General features: G+C 26.9%; 1 non-coding gene across 1 annotated transcript; it reads right to left on the reverse strand.

Annotated features, from left to right (window-relative positions):
* Window positions 1–1,427: 1,427 nt before the first annotated feature.
* On the reverse strand, window positions 1,428–4,294 carry LOC124814704 (uncharacterized). Its single transcript, XR_010639211.1, has 2 exons — window positions 3,941–4,294; window positions 1,428–1,933 (listed from the first exon to the last, which is right to left on the reverse strand). It is a non-coding gene; the product is annotated as an uncharacterized LOC124814704 (transcript).
* Window positions 4,295–12,220: the final 7,926 nt, after the last annotated feature.

A 12,220-nucleotide genomic window follows, 5' to 3' on the forward strand; every position in this document is an offset into this window, starting at 1 on the left:
GATATCAAATTGTAAAAAGTTTTCTAACTAAACACGTCTTCACTATGCTAACTAAAAAAAAATCTAAAAAACATGGCACAGTTTTTTAGCACAAAAATCGGTTCCGTAAAACCCGGATTATTAGGTATCTAAATTTAAACTTTTTTTGAATCTGGAAAATATTTAGTTGAATAAAAAAGTTGTCATTAAATAGTGCAACAGAAAAATATAAAAGAAATGTTATGCAAAAGTTATTTGAAATAAATACTACATTTTTAAAATACTTTATCTTGAATAAAAATTTTCCAGATTTAAAAAAAGTTTAATTTAAAATTTATTAACAAAATTACACTTTCTACCCTACCAAACGTATGATATAATATCAATATTTAAATTTTTACGCATCAATTAATAACATAACACCGACAATAAAATATTTTAAAAATCCATAATGGTTTCTGAGTCATCTTTTTGATTGATAGAATAACCAACTAACAAACTCTTAGATAGCCTTCATCCATGATAAATTATATGATCTGAAAATTCCCGCATGGATTCCTAATATATAAATCTACAATTCCAGTTTACAACATATATATCTTCTTTTTAGTGATGTTGTAAATATATTTATATTTCTTTTAAAAGCAGACATTTTGATGGTTGTTTTGCTTAAAACTACAATATAACTCTAATTTAGACATAGTTGTAAACTGGAATTTGAGATCCACTTAAAAGCTGTCTTTCTAAGTAACTGTAATGGTACTTAAGCTAGTCGTTATGTTGTCTATCAAGCTGATTACTTTACAAGAACAGTTTTTTAACTGAAGCGAACTTCAATACCTTCATAACTTTTAACGAGCAAATCATATTTAAAAAACGAATGAAAAATGTTAAAACTTTGCTTTTTGATTCAAAAAATATAATTAAACAATTTATAGCCCTATTTTAATGTTAGTGTTAATAATATTTGGTTATTTTTCGGGAAAAAAAATTTACTTGCGGACATTTTGGATCAAGTTTTGATAAATATTCTTTAAAAACCGTGTTGTCATAATTCATAACCTGATCATTCAATGAAAATCGCCTTAACTTCACCGAGCCGATACCGACTCTAGAGTCGCTAATGTTTTATGATATTTCGTTGCATGCAAAGCATACAGCTATTCAATTCTAAATAGATTAACTGTTGATAAAAATTGAATTCTATGCTTTTAAGACGAAATCCCATTGTAATTATAAATCTATATTTTTATAATGTTTGTAGTTTGTTATAAATGATAATAACCTTACACAATAATAATAAAGATAATAATAATATAAGTAATAATAATAACAATAACTATAATAAACCCCAACTCACTCGCAAAAAAAAAGTGTAAAACAATAGTAATTACATAGTAACAAAGAACTAATCTAAACTAATATAATTTACAATAAATGAGAATATATATATATAAATCTTTTTATTCTCCATTAAAAATATTTAGAAAAAGAAAAAAAAAGAATAGAATGTTATTTACAGCTTTAGCTTATAGCCTAAATATAAACAGCTTTATGGTTACATCTCGCACAGTTATTTTCAATAATGAAATTCTCGTTTTACAACAGTTAGGTAGGGATAATAAATTTTTGGAGTTTCAATAAACCTTTCCATAACCTCGTCTAATGGTTTTCCAGTTCGTAAAGTTTCGTCTAGTAACCAAATATAACGATTAGCGGCTCTTAATAATTCAAGTTTAGTGATTTTTCTTTTCTCCTTCATACCAGGTATTACGTTTCGTAAAGATTCCATCGCACAATTAATTAAATGGACACGTCTTCGTTCTCGGTCATTTGCACGCAAACGTTTAAGCCGAGAACAATTTGTATCACAACGATAAACATCTAAATTTTCAGGGGGACTTTCAGAGTCACTAGCAAATGACTCAGAAGAAGATCTTCTATTGTTCATAATCTTATAATAAAAGAAATAATAAAATTAGAAAACAAAGAAATGTAAAAGCCAGGATAAAAAGTTGTCAAGAGAAACACTATATACAATTTTACAATAAAATATTACGCCTTAATAAAAGCAAATAACATCTGTCTTAAACATTTTTAACCAAACGCTTTAATGATTAACTAATAAAAAGACCATTTTTTCAACTCAATACTTTAAATTTGATGAACAAGGCTTCCCCTTTATTATTTTATTTAAGGTTAAGGAGGATTTGTTCTTAAAGAACCAGGAGCCGTGTTATTTTCGCTATCTGTTGGCTCCAATTACATATCAGCAACTAAAAAAAGAAAAAGAAAAAAAGAAAAAAGAAAACTTTAAAGTTTTTAGTCACTAAGTTAAATAAAACTTTAATAAATACTTTTATTAACATTGCTTCGTCCTTTTACATAACTTTTAGGCTAGCAGATAAAAATGGCAGCGATTAAAAAGTAGCACGTTTTTGAATTAAGTAAACTTATTATGTAGTTAGTACGCACAAGCAATTGACGGTAAACATTTTTGCATTTATTACGTAAATTAAATAACTTATTGATCTTCTTTTTCTTCCTTTTGTTGCTGTTGCTAATGGTTTTTCTTTCTAGTGCTAAAGTTACAAGTTGTTTTTTTAAAAGCGCAACATAACAAGATAATAGATAAATTTTAAAACGTGAACTACTAACTAAACCCCAAGTTTTTGGATAAAAGTGTCCGACTAAAAATGATTTAGAAATTATTCCAGAATTTTTAAATTTATCATTAAGGTAAAACCAAAAAGGGATTGGGTATCAGATTTAAATAATAAAACTTTACTGATAAAAAAAAACAAGTGAAATCTTTAAAATAATTAAATTATAATTAATTTACAATTAACTAGAAAAAATTATTATTTTTTTTTAATTATAAAAAATTGTTCCATTTGATTTGATATAGTCAGAACATGGGCGCCTGCAGGATTTTTTGATGTTTCGGATAGGACACTTTTACACATTGTGCAAATTCCAAACTTAAGTATGTTCATACCAATGCCAAATGAGGAGGGCTTGCAAAAATTTGGGATGGCGGAGGCCTGGGAACAAAAAAGCCCTAAACGTTTCCGTCCTGCCCAAACGTGAGGGGACTAATGCAGTAAAATTTTCAAGTTTACTTTCGTAAACTATATTTAAATATATCGACAGTTTTTAAATTTCGTAGAAAAATATTGTAAATTACAAAAGTTATGACCACTCAAATTTTCCGGCCCCCTCTCCAGAATGAGGGGGCTGTAAATTTTGCATGGTCATAACTTTTGCATAGTAAAGATGAAAATTTTACTATATTAGTGGTCTCACGTTTGGGCAGGGGGGTAATAAAACGTATTCGGGCTTTTTTGTTCCCTGGCCTCCGCCATCCCAAATTTTTGCAAGGGCTCCTCATTTGGCATAGATATAAACATACTTTAGTTTGGAGTTTGCACAATTTGTGAAAGTGTCCTATCTGAAATATCAAAAAATCCTGGAGCGCCCATGAGTCAGACTACAAGATTTTTCTTGTGAGATATTCGGACCTTCTAATTTTTTGAGAACTTTTATACATACTAGGGATGTAACGGAGATGTACGGTGCCAAAAGTTCACATGTTGTGAACAACAAAAGTTCACGTTGTAAACAACTTTTAATAAATGTTTTAACTTTTTAATGCTAAAGTAAAAATGAATGGTCGTCTTAAATCATCACTCTCAAGTTCGATAGAATACGCTAAATTTATCGCATGAATGCGCTGGGTTCTAAATTTAGATTTTCGTTATAAATTCTGACTTAAAATTATTGGAGAGACTTTCGACCTTTATAACAGGAGTCGAAGTTCCATAACATCTTTAATATATATGTATATATTGCTATATTATGGTTCTATTGCGATAACATAAATTTTTAAACCCTACTCTTTCGATGTATCCCTAATATAGATCTCAAACATACATGCATACATAATTAAATACATACATACCTGAAAGTAACTACATTCAAATTCCAAAAAATTCTTGCTCCGCTCCAAGAATTAATTTATAATTCATTCACATTTTTTATGACTAAATTTTTTAAATACTTTTACTTATGATAAAATAAATTATATAATATATGTTTGATTTCAGAAATTATATTTTTGGAATAACCACGTTCTTTGTCATCACCAGACAAACTAAAAATATTTCGAGTTTCATTTAAAGTAGCAAGCAGGTTTAAGGCTACAAATTAACAAATAAAAAAAAAATAAAAAAATTTTCTTTTTGCAATTTTGGCGTATTTGTATGTGGGAGTCCGAAATAAAAATATTTTCGTTATACTTAACCCTAAATCTTGCTACTTGGTAACAAGCAGAGCAATAGAGAAAATTTACTAAAACAAATATTTTACTACTATATTTACTTTAAATCATTGAATTTATTAAATTTAATTTATTGCTTGTTTCAAAATTTTAACTTAACAAAATTTAATTAAAATAAATAATAATAAAAAGCTAATAAACTTTTTTGAAATGAAGGCAAAAGTTATTTTAAATCATTTATAATTAGATAAACTACTATCCAGTAATTACAAAGTATGTAAAGTTATTTTAAAATTTAAAATTGCAGTTAAATTTTTTTTTAAATCATATTCAGCACAAGGTTTTAATTACAATAGGTTTAAACAGGTTTTTAATACGCAGAAAAGTTACGTGTAAATATATATGCATTGTTATAAGTACTATAAATATTATTAGCACTTTAAGCAGCAATAGTTATTAAATTACACATATGTATTTATATATTATCTAATTATATGTTTACTTTCGAAAATATTTGAATATATATGATTTCATTCAATAATAAGAATAGGATTGTGCACATTTCCATTAAAAACCTGTTTAAACTTATTGGAATTAAAACCCTGTGCTGAATATGATTTAAAAAAAAATTCATATATATATATATATGTATGTATGTATCTATATATATATATATATATATATATATATATATATATATATATATGTATATATATTTATATATATATATGTATATATATGCATATATATATATGCATATATATATGCATATATATATGCATATATATATATGCATATATATATATGTATATATATATATATATATATATATATATATATACATATTTAAATACACATATTTAAATTTACTTAGGGATTGATAAAACTTATTCAATGCTATTCAATGCTAAGTTTAAATATTTTGTGTATTTATTTAAAATTTAACGGTTTGTTTATTTATTTAAACAAATATTTATCATGTCTTAAATTTGTTTTAAGAGATACTTTTCAATTGGTTATTTTTCTTTATTTATTTATAATCTCTATTTTCTTTTTTTATTGAGCTCTTTTTTAATTGTTTAAGCTTAAAAAAACATACAGAATTAATTTAGCGAAACGCTGCCTATAAGCTGTAGATATATAAAAATATAAGATTGTTTGAACAAGCAATAATTGAACAATTTTAAATATATAATTATATTCATAATTATAACAATAATAATATTAATATATGATATAATAGTATTGAATATAATTTATAATAATGACATCAATTTAATAACAAAGTGCAACGAAACAATTTATTAAACAGATTATTAATTTATCTTAGTTCCCAGTAATTTTTTGGTATGGTGTTTGAGATAGTGACAGGTAATTTTTAAATTACCTGTTACCATCTCAAACATCATTTAATTTTATTTAAAGGGATCAATTGTCAGTAAGTTTATCAAATAGAAATATTACAAATAAGAAAGTTTCTTAATTGGGTCTTTAGGTGTGTCAATATGGCTCTGATGATCAGCTACTACATCATGCTCTGTATTATGTCTTTAAAAAATGTTGTCATAAGTCGTTGATTAAAAATCTTCTTGTAATACATAATTAAAAAGTTATTTTACAATTGGTTTTAAAAATTTTTTATTTGTTTAAAAATAAATTACTTCTAAATCATGTTTAAAAAAATGAAGCTATAAAAGTCTGTTATCATTTTTTAGTTAAAAGCTTATGATGCGCAGAAAAGTTAACTGCCAAACGCACAACTGACATACACTATTTAAAGACTTTTTCCTAAAAATTTCAAGGAACACTAAACAAAACAAAAAAAAAAGTATACTATCGTATTTGTTTAATGAAATAATATTGAAAAAATTATCGAAGTAACATCAATAAAAGTAGTAGTAGGGGAATAAAATATTAGAATTTTAAATCGGAATGAGTTTTAAATATTAAATAGAATAGAAATAAATTTCTTTGAAAAGCAAATTTTAAAGTATAGTCGAAGGCATAGCTTTCGACCACTATGACCATGTGACAAGAAAAGTAATAAAATCAACACACATTCCTTGTAGGTGTTTGCCCTGGTATTTGCAACGTAATTCAAAGTTTAACGCTTTTTTTTTTCACGTCATCTACGCAACCAAGTTTTTAACCTCCTACACTTTATATTTTTAAATTAAATAAATATAAAAACTCTTTTATGATAAAATATTATTTAAAACATAACCAAGGTAACAACAAAAAACTTACATTGCACTGTTTAATTTACAGGGTCTCTAGTGCAAATACTCTTTCACGTGGAAATTATTCTTTGAACCTAAAGTAAGCCGTGCGCTGATTTTTCTTTTTGTTAATTTACAAAGATCTTTTGATTTTATTACAATAGCGTCACCTGTTCACAAGAATCAAATGATAACGTTCACAAAAAAAAACACGCAACTTAGTTCTATAAATACATTCAATTTTCTTTGACGTTGGAATTTGAGCGGTTAAATTTAGTCTTTGCTGTCGAGAACGCAATGAAACTATTTAATACGAAAGTTTGGCGAAGAAATAAAATTTTATTTTATGATTGCATCAAATTATCAGCTAATAAAAATAACTGCACATTTCAAATTCTAATGCAAAAAATATATTAATTAGTTATAACCGATTAGTGCATAAATGCACATTCTAACATCCAGTGTAATATCTGCCCGCTATCTATATGTTATCGTTCTATCTCGACTACTTCGGGTTATGATGCTCATTAAAGAGCTGAACTTGTCTTCGCGGACCTTGGTATGTGGCTTCTATATGGCAATTAGCCGGAGGAGGATAAACCACGATACAAAATTATCAGCTTTAATTAAAGGCTTTAAATCTTATAACTGATTAAGCAGATATTAACAGATTAATTGAGATTTACTTGTATTTACTTATCTTTATTAATAAAGATAAGTTTGCATTGCATGTACTTGCATTTGTTATAAATTTTAATAAATTATTTTAATTATTTGTTATAAATTATTTATAATGAACAATAAGTAAAAGAACTAATGATAAGTTAAGATAAGTTAATAAAATTCACGGCGAAGCACAGTTGTGCAAAACCTTAAAAAATTGGCCAAAATTTCTTTATACATTATAAAATGATTTTTTTTTTAAGATGATTTATACTGTTTATATTATCTAAAAATATATAGGTTTGTTATTAATGTTTATTAACAGGATTTAAAAGACATTATTTTACATGAATTTTCGCAATATTTTCATTAAAAAGTACACAAGTTATAACTTCAATTTTTTTTTTTTTTTAATTATTCATAAAATTAAATATTTTTTTTGTCAGCATGTTTAAGATATCATAACTTCTACGTCATAAAGATTTCGTTTACTTAAAGTAAAAAAAAAAAAACATTCAAAAACTACAAAATGCAAAAAAGTGCAACTTTTTGTAATTATGAGTTCGCTGTTCGTTTAAAAAACATCCTTCTCAAGCTATTCTAACTCAATCTTTATTGAGTTCTGGTTATGGAAAAACTTATAAAAAAAATTCGGCTGTATATATTCATGCATTTTGATAAAATTTTAGCTACTAACACGCAAACTTTTTTTTGCTCTAATATTCTCAATGTTTATAATTCGTATAAAATATATAAAAATTTAAAAATTTTTATAAATATCAATAACCAAGTCACGTTGCTAGTTTAAAAAAATTTACTTTTTTGTTTTAAATGATAACGTACGTTCATATTTATCGTAAAATTTTTGAAAAAAGGCATTTTTTCATGTATTTTGTTTATACCGCCCGAGGGGTAGAAACATTTTTTATTTTATTCTCCAATACTACCAAAGGTATATAACACTCTTAAAAAAATCATTTAAAATTATTAAGTTTTATAGTTTTATAACAACTTCAAGCCGAGTACTTTTGATGCATTTGGTGATTTTTAACAACATATTTTTGAATATTATTCGAATCGTTTTATTTATTTCCATAGAAACAAATTTTCTATTTTAACAAGTTATATAAAAAAATATATAATAATAATATGTATAAGATTATGGTGTAAAGACAAAAAGATCTTTATAAATTTACATAAAAAATAGAATTTATCAAAATACTAGTTTATTTAAAATTACTATGTTTATAAATATATTAATATTTATAAACTATTATATAAATATTAATATAAATATATTAATATTTATAAAATTATTAATAGTTATATTATATTCATAATGGTAGTGAGGCAAATTAACATCACTATTTTTTAAAAAAGCTCTTTCTTCTTCGTCTGCCTCTTTTCCCTTATCGATCTTTTCTTGTAGCATTTCGCTTGTGAAATTTGAGTTTCTTTGCCATTTCTTTGTTACTTTTTTTAATTATTATTGAAATAATGGGATCACTTGTTTCCAAAACTTTAAAGAGCATATCTCAGTTTGTCAATACTCGGCTCATTTTTCTGGAATATTTATCTCTATATTTTCTATACTCTTTGATTCTTTTCTCAGCAGGATCTTCTGATAAAACTCCATAAAATTCATACAATCCTGGAAGATAAATATTTGTCATGACTTGAACGCTGTGGACCAGTAGTTTATGTACTAAAAATGTGGAAAAACTGATCTTTACATTTGAATTTATGACGCTATATATAGTGTAGAAGCAGCGAATCAATTCAAAAAAACAACCCCGGTAATCTCGCTAAGAATCTGGTAATTTTGAAATGCTTTTCGCGAGGTATAATGTTCATTAGTTGAGCCATCACCACCTGCGATGTTTTTGGTCTGAAGCCGACTTTTAATGATCTTGATCTTGGATTTCCCAAGTCTTGAAATCAATTCGATAAGCAATATGAAGTATGCATTCAAAACAACAAATCTAGGCAAGCATACTTGATAGACTTAGCTGAAGACTGTCTTTATTAACAGTTTTTGCTTTTTCGCGAAAATAGAGTTCATTTGCTTCGGTGTTACCAAACAAATATTGCACAACGCTGAAGACTATTGACCACATATAGCATTAGCAGCTTTGCCGTCTATCGTGGGAAGCACCAAATTATACTTTACTCTTAGTTGAATTAGTTCGTTTTGCTTAATTACTACGCTTACTATTGTGTCCTTTAATAATGCTAGTTGATTCTGTATATTCTATTTTTTTTCTTGCAACAAATTACAGTCTTCTTTTTGAACTGCAATCTAATTTCCATACATAAACGAGAAAAAAAAGGTTTTTAATTTCGCCAAATTGAACTAAATGGTTTGCCAGATGATATCGATGCTTTCTCAAAAGAAAGATCAAGTGGAACAAATGTTGTTACGAACATGTTCTTATCAGAGCTGTCCAAATGCACTGTCGAAGCCCCATTTCCCAATTTTTTCCCATTTAGGATTAGTGTTTTGCCCAAAGGTTCAATCAGGTTTTTAATTTCAGATTATACTTGATCTAACTGCAGTAATCAACAACTTGTACGATTCAACAGATCCTGCAAAAGTACCTCGGATTTTGATACCGTAACTGTTATATTTTCAGGATAGTATAGTTGTTTAGCTTGAAGTACTTTGCAATAGCTTGGATAAAGTGCAGCAGTGTGCTTTTTGGCATTATTCCTAAGCTTTTGATAAGCTTTTGTCAAGATCAGGAATTATTTTCATAAAGATAAACGTTTCAGCATTTTGTAACGGAATCATTTTTTATTCAAATTCTCAGAGTCCATTTGGTTCTATTAATATTTAAAGTTAGCTTGTTATATTTAAACTAGTTTGTTTTAATTCTTTATTCATAGTGGTAAAGAGTTAACATATATTACTGCTTGAGAGGAATAGATTGGTATCATTTGCGTATATGATACTTATAAGGTTAGAAGCTTTATTCAAATCATTTATATATATCAAGAAAAGTAGGAGCCTGATAATTGTTCCCTGATTAACAACGCTTACGATGTAAAAATAATTGCTTTGATAACCGTTGTTACTAATTACAAATCGTTTTCTTTTTGTTAAGTAGCTTCCAAACCATTTCAAAGCAGTACCTTTACCTCCATAAAATTTAATTTTTAGATGTAAAATATGATAATATACTGTGTCGAAAGCTTTTGATAGGTCAATGAAGATACCTAACAAGTACTGTGATTTTTCAAATGAATTCTAGATTTCATGCACAAACTGGATAACTGCATGCTTTGTTGAGTTTTTAAAAGTTTTTTAAAGCCAAACTGTTTGAAATATTTTTGTATTTGTACCCTATTTGCGTCTCCCGAGCAAAAAAAAAAAAGGTCCTCAGTTTCTAAGATATTTTAGGACTTTCAGTTTCTGGCGGGGGTAGGGTGGGGGTGGGAGCATACCCCCACCTCACTCTCCTCTTTGTTTCTTTTCACATTATTTAAAGCTATTTTATATTCCTTAAACGAATTTAAAGTAGCTTTAAAAAAATTTTAAGGTTAACTCATCATAGCAAATGCAACTGTTGATAGGTACGAGGTAATCAACTATCGATAGGTACGAGGTAATCAACTATCGATAGGTACGAGGAAATCAACTATCGATAGGTACGAGGTAATCAACTATCGGTAGGTACGAGGTAATCATTAAATGAAGCCGTCGTATTTGGAATCTTATTTAAATAGGAAGGACCTATCCCAATAAAAAATTTATTAAATTTATGAGATATTGCTCTTTGGTCATGTAAACTTTTGTTATCAACTTTAATCATCTGCGGCAAAAAAACCTAAACATGATTTTTGTTTTCCAGTAATTTCTTTCATAATTTGCCATGTTCGTTTCAAGTCGTTTTTAAGTTTATTAATTAGTTCTGCGCAGTAATTTCTTTTTAATTTTTTACCTATTTTGTCAAATAGATATTTGTATTTTTTACATAATTTTTCGCTATCAAGTATTTTTGTTTTTAGATATTTAATGTATAACTTTAATTAACTTTTTGAGCTATAACTTTAATGATAATTTAGCTTATAACTTTAATGAACTTTTTGAAAACCGAATAAGCAAATAAAAGTTCAGTTTATTTAAGACAAAGTCATAGAAAATCATTATTTGTATCTTTTTTGTAGTGGTTTTTGGGGAAGTGTGCAAAACAAAACGTGTTTATCTAATTAAAAAAGAAAATTCGTTTTTATTGGAATAAAAGTGATTCAAAAACGACCAAACCATAGTTCTCGACTTTAAAATAGATTTTTAAAAAAGTAAGAAAATTAACGGAAAAGAAAATAAGAAAATAAGGAAAATCAAAAATTATTCAGAAAAAAGACAAATAAAAAAACAACAACAAACAATGTAAAACCAAGATCAAGTAATATAAATAGAAAAACAACTGAGGATAAATAAGAACAGGTAAAAAACAAAAACTGCCATAAACTAAATACAAAGTTAAAAGTTTGAAAAATGTCCAAAAATAGAAAATAATAATAAAAAAAGAAAAAAGAACATTACTACCAGCGAAAAAAGAAAGAAGAACAATTTCTTTAACTTTAATTTTTAAAATTATTTTCTTAAATTGTTCTTAATGTAATGTATTTTTGTGTTTAGTTTAAATTTTTTTTTTTTTTTTTTTTTTAGATTATTCACCTCCCCAAGGCCCGTGGGGGCCACTACAGTCGAGGAGGCTACTCATTTTTTTGTGTTTATTTTTTATTTTTTAGTTGTTATTCGTGGTGCAACCCTCTCTCAACTCTTTAACTCCGAAACACAAACCTTGCCGAGCAAGGCCGCTGCGCGGAGAAACTAAGTTGAGCGCGGTACTTCCAGGGACGTGGTGGGAGTCGAACTCCGAACCTCTCGCTTACAAAGCGAGCGCTCTTACCACTACACCACTACCGCATTTTATCCTGTATTTGTGTACATTGTTTATTTTATGCAATTTTGTGCTCTGTTTTGCATTGTTTTTGTTGTTGTTGTTGTTGTTGTTGTTGTTTTTTGTTTTTGTATTCTTGTGTGTTGTTAATTGGGCATTATAGTAAATAGTTC

This window comes from Hydra vulgaris, chromosome 06 (assembly GCF_038396675.1).
Source record: "Hydra vulgaris chromosome 06, alternate assembly HydraT2T_AEP".
NCBI classification, from domain to species: domain Eukaryota; kingdom Metazoa; phylum Cnidaria; class Hydrozoa; order Anthoathecata; family Hydridae; genus Hydra; species Hydra vulgaris.